At 40.1% G+C, this 14,491-nt stretch overlaps 1 protein-coding gene across 4 annotated transcripts in view; it reads right to left on the bottom strand.

Annotated features, from left to right (window-relative positions):
• Positions 1 to 7,173, bottom strand: part of FABP2 (fatty acid binding protein 2) — a 29,129-nt gene extending 21,956 nt beyond the window's left edge. For 2 of the 4 annotated variants that reach the window (XM_072625354.1, XM_072625353.1), the window contains exon 1: positions 6,856 to 7,153. The gene's annotated coding sequence lies outside the window, so the exon portion shown is untranslated. Of the gene's footprint in view, positions 1 to 6,855 lie in introns of all 4 variants that reach the window. The other 2 variants (XM_072625356.1, XM_072625351.1) reach the window with 2 other exon arrangements.
• Between the last annotated feature and the right edge of the window lie 7,318 nt (positions 7,174 to 14,491).

Here is a 14,491-nt window from a genome sequence, read left to right as displayed (position 1 = left end):
ATGGGGGTCAGGACAGGATGGAGGGAAATATAGTTAGTCTTACACAGCACGACTATTATGGAAGTCATTTGCAAAACTACACAGATATGGTCTATATTGAATTGCTTGCCTTCCAAAGGGAGGAACAACTTTCGAGTATTTTTCTTGTTACTAGGGAATAAGAAATACAGGTAAAGGGGTATAGAAAGTTATCTGGCCCTACAGGACAAAAGAGAAGATGGGAACAAGGGAAGGGAGAAATGATAGAAGAGAGGGCAGATTGGTGATAGGGGCAATTAGAATGCTTGGTGTTTTGGGGTGGGGGAGGGGAGAAATGGGGAGAAAATTTGGAACCCAAAATTTTGTGAAAATGAATGTTAAAAGTTAAACAGTTAAAAAAATGAAATAAATATATGTATACACATATACACTCATTCATAAGACCATAATATGCTCATTTCCTCCTACCATATATATCTCTAAGGGTGGACATCATCTTCCTCATAAGTCCAGATTTTCCATGTTTTCTTTTTTAAATCAACCAGGTCATCATTTCCTATACCACAAAAATATTCCAACCCCATCACATCCTGAGAGATTGCCTATGAGTGTTTTCCTAGTTTTCTGCATTCCTTCTATTCTTGGTTACATATGTTTTATTTATACAAGAAAATGTTAATTTAAAATAATCAAAATTATCCTTTTTATGCTTCAACAATGTTCTCATCTTAAAATGTAGTTGAAGGTCTTATGCTGCTGAATCGACTTCCTTTACATCTTTTTTCCCTGGTTTCTTTGAAGTTCCCAAGCTTTTGTTTCTAAATGAACATTATTACTATTGTTTCTAATTCAGTAATTTTATTTTAGTAATTTAATTGGGAGGACATTGAATTGATCAGTTAGATAAATGTATCATTTCAAAAATTATATTGACTTTACCTTTCCATGACCAATAAATATGACTTCAATTATTCAGATTTGAGTTTATATAAAAAAGTGCTTTATGTTTATGTTGGTTCCTGTGTCTACTCTTGCAGTTATACACTCAGGTATTTTATACTATACTATATTTTAAATGGTTTAAAACAATATTGAATAATATAGCCAACGCAGTATAGTTTCTCTTTTTTTCACTTTTGATTAAATCTATTTTAACTGTTAACTTTGAGATCATAATTACTACTCCTGCTTTTTTTTTTTTTAACATACTAAATGCTATTCTTACCTTTTATTTTATCTTTGTATCTCTCACTTTTATAACCTTTCCTGGAAGCAACATCTTGTTGGATTCAGATTTCTAATCTGCTATCCCTTTTCATTTTGTGGTCAAATTCATCCCATTCACATTCTAAGTTACCATTAGTGGTTGTGTATTTTCCAGCTTCCTATTTTTCCTAACTATCCTTCTCACCGTATTTACCTTTTCCATTCTTACTCTTCTGCTTTACTTCTGACCATTATTTTGGCATCCTATTACTTAACCTATCCACCCCTCTCAGAGCACCTCCCTTATCATCTCCCCCATCCTATACCCTTGCCCTTGTTTCTTTCTAAATTTAGAAGACTAGATATATATGTTGTTCCCTCTTTAACCTACTCCTGTTAAGAGTAAGGTTTTGCCACTACCCACCCTTCCCCCTACTAGCTTCTTCTGTATCAACTTTTTCCCTTTTTTTGCCTCATGTGAATGAGGTAATTGCTCTCCCTACACAGTTTTTTTTTAGGTAATATTTTTTTAAAAATTTATTTATTTAACTTTTAACATTCATTTTCACAAAATTTTGGGTTCCAAATTTCCTCCCCATTTCTCCCCTCCCCCACCCCAAAACACCGAGCATTCTAATTGCCCCTATCACCAATCTGCCCTCTCTTCTATCATTCCTCCCTTCCCTTGTCCCCATCTTCTCTTTTGTCCTGTAGGGCCAGATAACTTTCTGTGCCCCATTACCTGCATTTCTTATTCCCTAGTAGCAAGAAAAGTACTCAAAAGTGGTTCCTAAAACTTTGAGTTCCAACTTCTCTTCATCCCTTCCTCCCCACCCATTCCCTTTGGGAAGGCAAGCAATTCAATGTAGGCCATATTTGTGTAGTTTTGCAAATGACTTCCAAAACAGTCATGTTGTGTAAGACTAACTATATTTCCCTCCATCCTATCCTGCCCCCCATTGCTTCTATTCTCTCTTTGGATCCTGTCCCTCCCTAAGAGTGCTGACTTCAAATTGCTCCCTCCTTCCATTGCCATCCCTTCCATCTACCCCCACCCTGCTTATCCCCTTCTCCCCCACTTTCCTGTATTGTAAGATAGGTTTTCATACCAAAATGAGTGTGCATTTTATTCCTTCCTTTAGTGGAATGTGATGAGAGTAAACTTCATGTTTTTCTCTCACCTCCCCTCTTTTTCCCTCCACTAAAAAGTTTTTTGCTTGCCTCTTTATGAGAGATAATCTGCCCCATTCCATTTCTCCCTTTCTCCTCCCAATATATTTCTCTCTCACTGCTTAATTTCATTTTTTTAAGATATGATCCCATCCTATTCAATTCACTCTGTGCTCTCTGTCTCTATGTGTGTGCAATGTGTGTGTGTGTGTGTGTGTGTGTGTATATGTGTGTGTGTGTAATCCCACCCACTACCCAGATACTGAAAAGTTTCAAGAGTTACAAATATTGTCTTCCCATGTAGGAATGTAAACAGTTCAACTTTAATAAGTCCCTTAGGAATTCTCTTTGCTATTTACCTTTTCATGCTTCTCTTCATTCTTGTGTTTGAAAGTCACATTTTCTTTTCAGCTCTGGTCTTTTCATCAAGAATGCTGGAAAGTCCTCTATTTCATTGAAAGACCATTTTTCCCCCTGAAGCATTATACTTACTTTTGCTGGGTAGGTGATTCTTGGTTTTAGTCCTAGTTCCTTTGACTTCTGGAATATCATATTCCATGCCCTTCTATCCCTTAATGTAGAAGCTGCTAGATCTTGTGTTATCCTGATCGTATTTCCACAATACTTGAATTGTTTTTTTCTAGCTGCTTGCAATATTTTCTCCTTGACCAGGGAACTCTGGAATTTGGCCATAATGTTCCTAGGAGTTGCTCTTTTTGGATCTCTTTCAGGCGGTGATTGGTGGATTCCTTGAATACTTATTTTGCCCTCTGGTTCTAGGGCTCCTCCCCCCCTACACAATTTTTTAAAGAATCGCCTCATCACACTTAGCTCAGCCCAAGCCTTTCTTTCAAACTACCCCAATAAACGTGGCCCTCCTAAAAGAACTCATAATATTTTCATGCATAAGAAGTGTACAATTTCGCTTGAGTCCCATGTAATTGATAGTTAATGTTTACTTTACATTTCTCCTGTTAGTTCTGTTTTTGTCACAAATATCTGAAAGTCCCCCCCATTGAGGATGATACTTGCCTTCACTGGGTAAGTAAGTTACCCTTGATTGCAATCCCAGCTCTTTTGTTCGGCAAAATAAAGTATTCTAAGGTCTATAGTCCTTCAACATCATAGCTACGAGGACTTGTGTAATCCTTATTGCAGCTTCATGATATTTCAATTGTTTTATTCTTGTTCCTTCCAATATTTTTTGCTTAACCTGAAACTTTGAAATGTGACTATGATATTCTGGTAAGTTTTCCTCTTGGAATCTTTTTCAGGTGGTGATGGGTGGGTTATTTTCTATTTCTGTTTTGCCATCCTGTTCTTGAACTTCAGGGCAATTTTTCTTGATCATTTCTTGTAATATTGTATCAATATTCTTTTTTAGTTATAATTTTCAGGAAGTCTGTATTTTTATATTATTTCTCCTCAATCTAGTCTCTAGATAAGTTGTTTTTCTGAAGAGATGTTTCACATTTTCTTCTATTTTTCATTCTTTTGATCTTGTTTTATTATTTCTGTATATCTTAGAATGCCATTAGTTTCACTTTGCCCTATTCCAGTTTTCAAGGAAATATTTTTTCCTTGATTTTTGATTCTCTATTTCAAATTGGTTGACTTTCTTTTCAAAATTTTCTTGATTTTCTTGGATGGTCCTTATTTTTTTTTTCTTCAAAATTTTCTTCCATCTCTCTTATTTGATTTTTAAAGTCCCTTCTAAAAGCTAAGAAATCTTTTTGTGCTTGGGATCATTTGATGTTTTTCATTGAAAAAGGAGTGGATTTTTTAGCTCCATTATCTTCCTCTGAATGTGAACACATATCTTCTCTATTCCCATAGTAGTTACCCATGTTTGGGTTCTTGATCATTAGTTTGCTCATTTTTATTCATTTTATTTGTTTGTTTCTAGCAACTGAGTGAACTAATAGAGTTCTAGTCCTAAGGTATGGGTAATAATACCCTAAGCCTCAGGTCCTTATTATTGCTCTTTTCTGAGGTCTCTCAACTTTGGGCTCTCCTCTTCACTCCCAAACCACTGTGAGAGCCCCCATCACAGTGTCCTACAAATGATCTTACTCCCTGTGGTCCCTCCAGTGGCTGCAAACTGTAGTTGTCCTCTCTTACCTGGAACTAAAACCAGGTCCTCTGGTACCCACAGTCAGCACTGCTACTGCACTCACCCAGTGTATGTTAGCTCCTTCTCCCCACAACCATAGTCCAAGACGTGTCTGGTCAGCACAGCGGCACTTGGTGTTGCTCAACAGTGGAAGGTCCTTCAAACTTCTCTTACTCAGCCATCAGACCTGAGATGAAAGTTTCTAAGACTGGGGCTGCCTGGAAACCTCAGCTGCCCCCAGGACTTGTAGTTTGTTGATTCTGCAGAGTTGACCTAGAGGTGTTTGCACTTCACCCAGGCTGACCTCTGTTCTGGAAGCTAGGTCTTTTCCTGGGGTCTTCTTAGGTTTTCTTAGGAGAACAACTGCTTTACTCTGACCTTTTTAAAAAAATTCTGCTCCTTTGCAGCAGAATTCCCTCTGAGGAAGTGTCTTTTTCTGTGGAGGAAATTTGGAGAACCGAAAGTTTTCTGACTTCCTCCACCATCTTCCCCAAATCCTCTCCCAGCACAATTTCTTTTTAAAAAAGCTGTTTTATTTTTTCTTTTAAAAATAATTTATTTATTTTTAGTTTTCAACATTCACTTCCATAAGATTTTGAATTTTAAATTTTCTCCCCTTTCTTTCCTTCCCCCCTCCCCAAGATGGCATTTGATCTGATATAGATTACAATGTACATTCATATTAAATATATTTTCACATTTGTCATGTTGTAAAGAAGAATTAGAATCAATGGAAGAAACCACAAAAAAGAAGAAATAAACAACAAAAACGGAGAACAAATGGTATGTTTCCATGTGGATTAAGACTTTGTAATTCTTTCTCTGGATGTGGACAGCATTCTCCATCATGAGCCTTTTGGAGTTGTCTTGGGTCATTATATTGCAGAGAAGAGCTAAGTCTATCAAACCTAGTCTAACAACTAGGTTTGAATTGCATTATGAATATTTTTCTCAATCATTTTCTTAACCCTAGACAGTTAATAAAACTATACATCAAACCCTGATTTGTAGTTTGCTAATTTATGTAGTGTAGATGCTCACACTAAAAATTTAACAATAGGTTCTTGGTATGATCAGGATCCTTAGTGAAAACAGATGCCAAGTCCTTTCTCATTCTGCCCTGCTCTGAGTCTGGGATTAAGTGGGGGGGAGGGAGAAGAGGGGGGTTATTAGCAAATAGAAAACACTTCAAAGATTTCGAGTTTGCCCTTCTTAGTCCACATTCCAACAGATTCCCTTTGCCTTTTTTCAGTTGCTGCCATTTCTTCCCACAGGGCACTGACCTTCTGGGATGGGCTGGTACTGACTGGAAGGATGATTATAAAATTTGATTGCTCTTGAATCTACTGAAATCTTTGCAGATAAGAAAGAGAAACAAACCAACTGTGAGATAGTGATCATCCTTCTGCTAGCAGATACAAAGTGCAATCTAAATAAACTCTAATTCTTAGTTTATCTGTCTCCCATTGCATCCTGGGCTATCTCCAGTCATCCTGATGTATATCAGGCCACTGGACCCTAATGGCTCTGGAGAAGAAAGTGAGGTTGGTAACCTTGCACAGTTCTCTGCCTCACTCAAATCAGTCAATTGAAAGGCATGTCATCATCTCTTGGAGAATGAAGGACAAAGCACACACAATCCAACCATTTATTCACATTCAAATTAGCCTCCCTATTTGAGTCTTTTCACCCCTCGTAATCCATTCTCCTATTCTGAGTCTTTCTCCCCCTTGACAAAACTGCCAAACTGATATTCCTAAAACACAAATTTGGTGTTCAGTTGTGCCCAACTCTTCATGACCTCGTTTGGGGTTTTCTTGGCAAAGATACTTGAGTGGTTTGCCATTTCCCTCTCTAGCTCATTTTACAATTGAGGAAACAGAGGCAAACAAAGTTAAGTGACTTGCCCAGGGTCACACAGCTAGTGAGTGTCTGAGGCCAGATTTGAACTCAGGTCTTCCTGACTCCAGACTTGGCACGCTATTCAGAACTCTTCCATGGCTCCCTATTGCCTCTGAAAGAAAATGTATCTTCAGCCCTTCACTTAAAACCCTCTGCAGAAGTCAGTGACAAACCATTAAACTCAAAAATATTCCAATCATTAGAATATTAGCAGCTTAGATCACAAAGTAAATAACTTTACTCAAATGAGACTTTGAGAGGAAAAGCACCCTGAAAAAATGCAATATTATAGAACTAACAAACTCAGCAATTCAATGGAGTAATAAGAAGAAATATAACAATAGCCAAAAGACTGAGAAATGAAAGGGACAAATAAGATATCTACTACAAAAAAACTGACCTGGAAAACAGGATGAGTAGAGACAATTAAAAATCATTAAATTTGGAAGTACAGCCAAGATGGTGGAGAAAAGGCAGCAGCTTACCTGAACTCTTGCCCAAACCCCTCTGAATGCCTTTAAATAATGCCAAGGGACAGTTCCTGAAGAGGCAGAAGCCTCCAAAGGGTGGGGTGGAAGAATGTTCCAGCCAAAGACAACATGGAACTTCAACAGAAAAGATCTGTTGTGCCAGGGCTCTCACCCTTACTTAGCTCCTTCCAGATGCATATTCTTCCCTTCTCTTCTATGCTTGTGCCTCAAAGGGAGTGCAGCGCTGACCAGGCCTCAGTAAACCAGAAGTAGGGATTGGGAGCCACTGAATCAGCAGCAGCTGCTTCCGGAGCTCTCAGCCCACAGACGGTAATGGGGCTGAACAACCAGTCAGAAAGAGATTGCAGTGGTCTTGTTGCAGCTGCAGTGGAGCAGGAGCCCTTGCCTTTCTAGGGCAGAAAAGAGCGCTTGTGGTCACTCACAGAACAGAGCACAGGCTAGGAGAAGAGTAAACGTACTTCTCTTTAGATCATACCATAGCAGGGTAAAATAGAAATTCAAAGAATCCACCAATCATCTTCTGAAAGAGATCTCCAAATGAAGATTCCCAGGAATGTTATAGCCAAATTCCAGAGCTCCTAGGCCAAGGAGAGAATCTTGAAGGTAGCCAGAAAGAAATAATTCAAGTATCATGGAGCCACAGTCAGGATAACACAAGATTTAGCAATTTTTCCATTAAAGAATGGGAGGGCTTGGAATATGATATGCCAGAGGGTAGAGGAACTAGGATTCCAACCAAGAATCACTTACCCAGCAAAACTGAGTATAATCCTTCAGAGGGGAAAATGGATATTTAATGAAATAGAGGATTTTCAAGCATTCTTGATGAAAATACTAGAGCTGAGTAGGAAAATTTTATTAAAAAGAAGCATAAAAATGTAAAGAGGAAAGGGAAATCATAAGGGTCTTAATAAAGTTAAATTGTTTACATTCATACATGGGAAGTGTTGCTTGTAATTCATAAGAACTTTTTCATTATTAGGGCAGTTAGAAGGACTATATATAGAGGGCAGAGGTGTGAATTGAATATGAAGGGATGACATCTCAGAAAAAATAAGAGTGAGAGAGGAATGTGCTGGGAGAAAGGGAAAGGGACAAATAAAGTAAGGTAAATTATCTCACAAAAAAGAGGTAAAAAAGCTTTTACAGTGGAGGATAAGATGGGGGAGATACAGGGGAGTGAGTGAATATTGAGCAGCATTGGCTCAAAGAGGGAATAACATACACACTTAATTGGGTATAGAAATGCATCTTACCCTACAGGAAAGCAGGAGGGGAAAGGGATAAGAGAAGGGGGGGCAGTGACAGAAGGGAGGGCAGGTTGAGGGAAGGGGTCATCAGAAGCAAAACATCTTTGAGAATGGACAGGGAGAAATGAGAGACAGAATAACAGGGGGATGGGTGTCAAATAGGATGGAGGGAAATACAGTCAACAATAGTAAATGTGAAAAAAAATTTGAAGCAAGTTTCTTTAATAAAGGCCTCATTTCTCAAACATATAGAGAACTGAGTCAAATTCATAAAAATAAGAGCCATTCCCAGTTGATAAAAGATCAAAAAATATGAACAGTTTTCAGATGAAGTAATCAAAGCTATCTATAGCCCTATGAAAAAAATGCTCTAACTCATTATTGATTGGAGAAATGCAAATTAGAACAATTCTGTGGTACTCCCTCATACTTATTAGATTGTCTAATAGGATAGCAAAGGAAAATGATCAATGTTGGAGGGGAGCTGGGAAAAATGATACGTTATGCATTGTTGGTGGAATTGTGAAATGATTCAACCATTCTGTAGAGCAATTTGTAACTATGTCCAAAGGGCCACAAAAGCCTCCATACCTTTTGACTGAGCAATACCACTGTTAGGTCTATATCCCAAAAGAGATTTAAAAAAAAAAAAAGGAAAGGACCTGTATGTATGAAAGTATTTACAACTGTTCTTTTCTGGTGGCAAGGAATTGGAAACTGAGATGCCCATCGTTTTGGGGATGACTGAACAAATTGCACGGAATACTATTTTGTAATAAGAAATGATGAGCAAGAGGCTCTCAGAAAAACCTGGAAAGCCTTACAAGAGCTGATGCAGAGTAAAATGTAAATGTGCTGTGTACAAAGTAACAGCAATATTGTAAGATAATCAGCTGAGAATGAGTTGGCTGTTGTCAGCGATACAAAGATGCAGACAACCCTAAAGACCCTAGGATGAACAATGCGCTCCATCCCTGGGGAAAGAACTTAGGGAGTCTGAAAACAGACTGAAGCAGACTTTTTTAAACTTTCTTTCTTTCTTGAGTTTTTTCCTCTGATTTCTTTCACAACATGACTAATATGAAAATGTTTTGTGTGACTACACATGTATCATGTGAAAAAGAGCAGGGGAAAAAAGCACACAAGTATTACCTGTGCTCATCTTCCTCTATATATCCACTCTCAGTTTCCTTTCTCATATTAATTGAAGTGCTTGATTTTCAGGAAGTCTTATGAAATAACAGCGGGCTCTATTTTCCACAGTCATGGGGAAAGTTTTCCCTTTGTTTCTGGCCAAAGTATTTGAAAAGAACAAGAACATTGTCTACAGCTAAGAGCATGTGGCCTTGAATCTGGGCTGATGGCTAGTGAGTAACTCCCACATTCTTCCTCCTCTATCTTCCTGTCATTCTTTTCCTTTTATTCCAAAAAAAATGGAAACAAATTAGATCACAGTGTGAGGACTGCAAGGCACCAGAGAGGTCATCCAATCTAACTCCCTCATTTTACAGTTGAGGAAATTGAAACTCAGGTAAGTGAAATGACTTACCTAAGGTCATACATGTATTAAGTTGGAGAGACAGGGTTTGAAACCACTTTCTCTGTCTCCAGATCCAGCATGACTTTAGATACATACATAATAAACACACACAAATAGATATGAGTTTCTATAGATATCCATAGACAGATTTAGATATAGACAGACAGACAGATAGATAGATAGGTAGATAGATGTCAAGTACTTGTTTTGTCCTAGGCCCTGTACTCAGAGGAATGAAGATTCAGAGATTAAAAACACAGTCTCTTCCCTAACAGGCAGGTTAGATCCAACCTATACACAAATATATTTGCAAAGGAGGGTGTGATGAGAACAAAGGAGAGATCCAAAGCATTTTGGGAAAATGTAAGGGTGAGCAGAGGGAGAGAATATTAACAATTCATTTTGGCTTAAATCAATTATTTTAATTCATCAAATATTTATTAAGCAGTACTCTGTTTAGATCCTAGGTACAGAGCATACAAAGACAAAACAATCCTTGCTCTCAAGAGACGTATATCCCTAGAGTACGTCATGCACACAGATAAGGAAATCAAAAATCTATACTAAATAAATACAAGGTTATTTTTAGAAGGGAGAGGGGCATGGCAATCACACAGAGGAAGGCAATTTGCCACCAGGAGGTGGCGTGTCCTATCCATGGAACACTTAGCAGGTCATCATGACTGTAAAAGAATGTGCTGCACGTCTAGCAAAGCTGGTAAGAGCCCCAATTGTGGAGAGTTTTAAAGGTCAAAAATGTCTTTGAGCAGGTGGTTCCTGACATGAACAGAGAAGGCACTGGCAGAAATGAGCAGAGTGTGTTCCTGATGTAACAGCCATCTTAGCAAGGCTTATGAAGCTGCAACAAGTCTGGGAGTTGGGTTTCCTCCCAGCCTGGGAAAAGATGAGACTAACGAGAACTAAGCCTGGAGGGTGAGTTTTTTTTCTCCCTGCAGTTGCTTGGAATTCTTAGAAAATCTCAATAGAGATCCATTTTTAAAAGATGTCATTTTGGGAGCAAGAGGTGCAAAGAGGGAGGTGGTGGGTCTTCTTCCAACACACGGAGCATCAGCACAACAGCAGTGACTGGTGGTAGCAATATCAGCAGTTCCCTTCATCTGAGCAAAGCTTCTAAGGGAGAACATGGGAGGTGAAAGGTAGAGAGGCAAAGGGGACACATAAGCTTATGGATCTGTTTTATTGTAGGCACCCAGATGGCTGCCACAGTGGGAGAGACAAAAGACGGGAAGAGCCGACTGTTCTAGCCCATTAGTTCAGATGTATGGGACAGAACCATTCCTAACCATGACTTTTTATTCTGTTAAAGACTGCACCTGACTGATTTCATATTATTTTCCATGAACATCTCCAGTTACATAAACATCTGTAGCTGACCTTCTTCTTGTATTTCCCTTTGTCCCATTCATAGTGGCATGAAGGCACAGGGGCACTCAGGGCAGAGATCTCTCCTGGCACAGGAGCTGGGATGCCATCTGCTGAACCCCTTGTTATCCTGCACCACTTGTATTTCATAACTACACTGCCAAGGACAGAATTACGATGACCTTGGGACCTTTGAAAAATCTGCCTCAGAGGTGGAACCAGTGTGGTGGGAAGGCAGGGAAAAGTAGAGCCAAACTCCTGATAAATTTCCTTCAAAAGCTCTAGAAAACATGGTAGACTGAGCAATGATCAGGAAATCCAAGAAAAATTACAGTGAGTCATGTTTCCATCTCAGATCCACACAGGAATATAGACAAAGATGTCTGTGGACTTTGGGGGCGCACAGTAACTGAAAGAAGACAAGCTTTGCACCAGGGCAAGAAGAGGTCCTAGACCCATATAGGATGTAGATACTTGTGAACTGGCAGCTCCGCCCTTCACTGTAACCCACTTTGGGGTCACAGATCCAGGACAGTCTAAGGAGTGACTATAGAGGTAGAGAGCTCTATGGGTGAGGTTCCAGAGTGAGGAGCCCTCTAGTTCCCAGGTTAGGCATGTTCATGGGCTATGTACTGAGACAGGAACCAGTTCAGAAGAAAACAGTACCTCTGTAACTCTAACTCCAAGAGCAGAGCAGGGTCTCAGTTCCAGCTTCCAGTCCAGTCTGAAGCCTATAGCAACGTAAGCAGGTGCAACGCCAATCACCACGGCACACTTGAGGGCTGCTACTGTGAATCTATATCTATATCTATATCTATCTGTATATATCTACACACATATATATATATGTATGTATATATGTGTGTATGTATATATGTGTGTATGTATATATGTGTGTATGTAAATACGTGTGTATGTATATACGTGTGTATGTATATACGTGTGTATGTATATACGTGTGTATGTAAATACGTGTGTATGTATATACGTGTGTATGTATATACGTGTGTATGTAAATACGTGTGTATGTATATACGTGTGTATGTATATACGTGTGTATGTATAGAAGTGTGTATGTATATACGCATTCACACATATGTGTATATCTATACAAATACATATGTATGTTTAGGATGGAATTGTATGAATATAATAAGTGCTCTATTATTCAAAACTAAACCTTATTCAAGGAATTAAGGCATTCACAATTCATGTCAACGCGGCAGTAGCAATATAAACTGCAGCAGTGCACATATCGCCAGAACGGCCACACGGCCTAGAACAAAACCTATCACTCAGTGTATAACATGACGTAGCCCACCCCCACCTTCTACCTTCTTTGGAGGCCAGAATCTGTGGGGCTTGAGCGACCAGCTCCTCCTCACTCAGGTACTGTCCCAAAATACTGTTTATACAGCGAGGGGTCCCAGGCCAGCGTCTTTCCTAGCACAGCACCCTCCCAGGGGTAGCAGAGAACACAACACACCCCACCCCTAAGTCACAGTAGGTTACAGTCCCCTCAATCCAAACAGAGTGGACAAGTAAAGTCCTCTTGGGAGTGTATTCTTTTCTCCACACTGCCGTTGCAGGCTCCTACCTGGCACTCTTGGGTACATATGCTGTCATGAGCCAGAGTCCAAGTCCTAATACTGCTCCAGCCCCCACTTCCGAGTACTGAGGGACAGTTGGGTGACAAAGCCAATAGGTTGGGTCCCCAGGGGTTGTAATACTTTCCCCATCCCCCCCCCCCCCCATAGACAACTCTACCCCCTGGGTCCCAACCCATCCCTGAGGGATGTAGCAGGGAAGCATGCTCACTGCTCCTGCCTTGCTGCAAAGTTTCCATCTTGACCTGGGGTGGGGGCTGAGTTCCAAGTTCTGTGGTTCTTTCTCCTGCAGGTCTGGGTGCTAACACAGGCAAGTCTCTGCTCCTGTTCCATGTCTCATCTCATGGAGGAATAGACTGCTCCATTCCAAGCTCTCCCTGATTTTACATGGCTCCAGAAACAGCAGTCTCCAGGGGCCCTTGTCCCCAGCTTCTGTCTCTGGCTTATACAACTCAAACTCCAGAGCAGCTCATCCTCCCTCAGCCTCACATAGGGAGGGGCCACTTTGGTCTGGGTTCTGTGCCTAGCACAGTTCCAAGGCCTCCACCCTCCAGCACAGTCTGGGGCAGGGCTACTCCACTTGAGCCCTGATCATGGCCATGACCTTGGCTCTGAGAAGTCAAAAGAAACTCCTCTTATTCCTTTGTTATCTCTACAGGAGCTTTCCCAAACTGGACTTCCACCAGCAACAGCTTTTCAGTACTTTTTCTCACAATAGTTAACATTAACCAAACTACTATACAGGCTACCATAGCTTCTCTCTCAGTGATCTTCTTTCTTTCTTAGAGGTCTCCTCTCTCTACTGACATCATACGCTTGTACAGGGGAAAGGGTCATCACCCAAAAGTGGAGAAAATACATCACCAGACTAGGAAGCACCAACATCTTTCTGGTTCCCATGCAGGGGGCCCCTTGACAATGGCTATTCAGAGTTCTTAGTCTGAGAAATCCAAAAGGGCTCGGAAAGTATTCTTCCCATGAGCATGTCCCAAGGCAATATCAATCTCTCAGAATACATGCACACATACACACACATACACACACACACACACATACTCACACACATACACACATACACACATACACACACACACACACACACACACACACACACACACACACACACATACACTTTTGACTAATAAGTGTAGAGCCCGAAGGCACCAAAACCTATGTGGCTCAGCACCTGATGTGCTATAGCTGTGAATTACCAGGATTCAAAGGAGATTGATGCTTCAGATGTCTACAATTTAACATGAGCCTGGGAAACTGAATTCTAGGAAATAATGACAAAAAATCCCACTTTGCTTACACTTATACCAGGGCAGGAATGCCAGATCAAAGAGGAGCCTATCACTCTGAAAACTTCTACTCAGAGTTCTATCACTCTAAAACATCAGAACTTTCCAGCTCACTAACAATGGCTAAGCCTGGCAACAGTGTACTGGAACTTATAACCAAGGCAAGCTGGTAGGAATGTTGCACAAAACTAAACTCAGATTTGGAATTTACAGAGGCTTAGGGAGTGGCCTACATCAGACCACACTGGGAGCACTGAAAGCCTGTAATGTCAACAAGCAAATCAACCAGTATTTATTAAGCACTTACTATGTGCCAGGAACTGTACTAAGCACAAGGAATACAAATATACGCAGGAAGAAAGATGGCCCTTGCCTTTAAGAAGTTTATAATCTAATGTGGAAGACAGCACATAAAAAGAACTTGGAAACCTGAGAATGGCATTCTGGGGTGGGAGATGAAGCACTGAGTCTGGGGACAACATAAAAGTCTGGGAGAGAAGTCAGGAATAAGACTGGAAAGCAACCAAAACATGATGTCCTCCTTAAAAT

The sequence above is a fragment of the Notamacropus eugenii genome, chromosome 7 (genome assembly GCF_028372415.1).
Source record: "Notamacropus eugenii isolate mMacEug1 chromosome 7, mMacEug1.pri_v2, whole genome shotgun sequence".
NCBI lineage: Eukaryota > Metazoa > Chordata > Mammalia > Diprotodontia > Macropodidae > Notamacropus > Notamacropus eugenii.
Note: the sequence above shows the minus strand (reverse complement) of the source record. Positions and strands in the feature narration are given on the sequence as shown.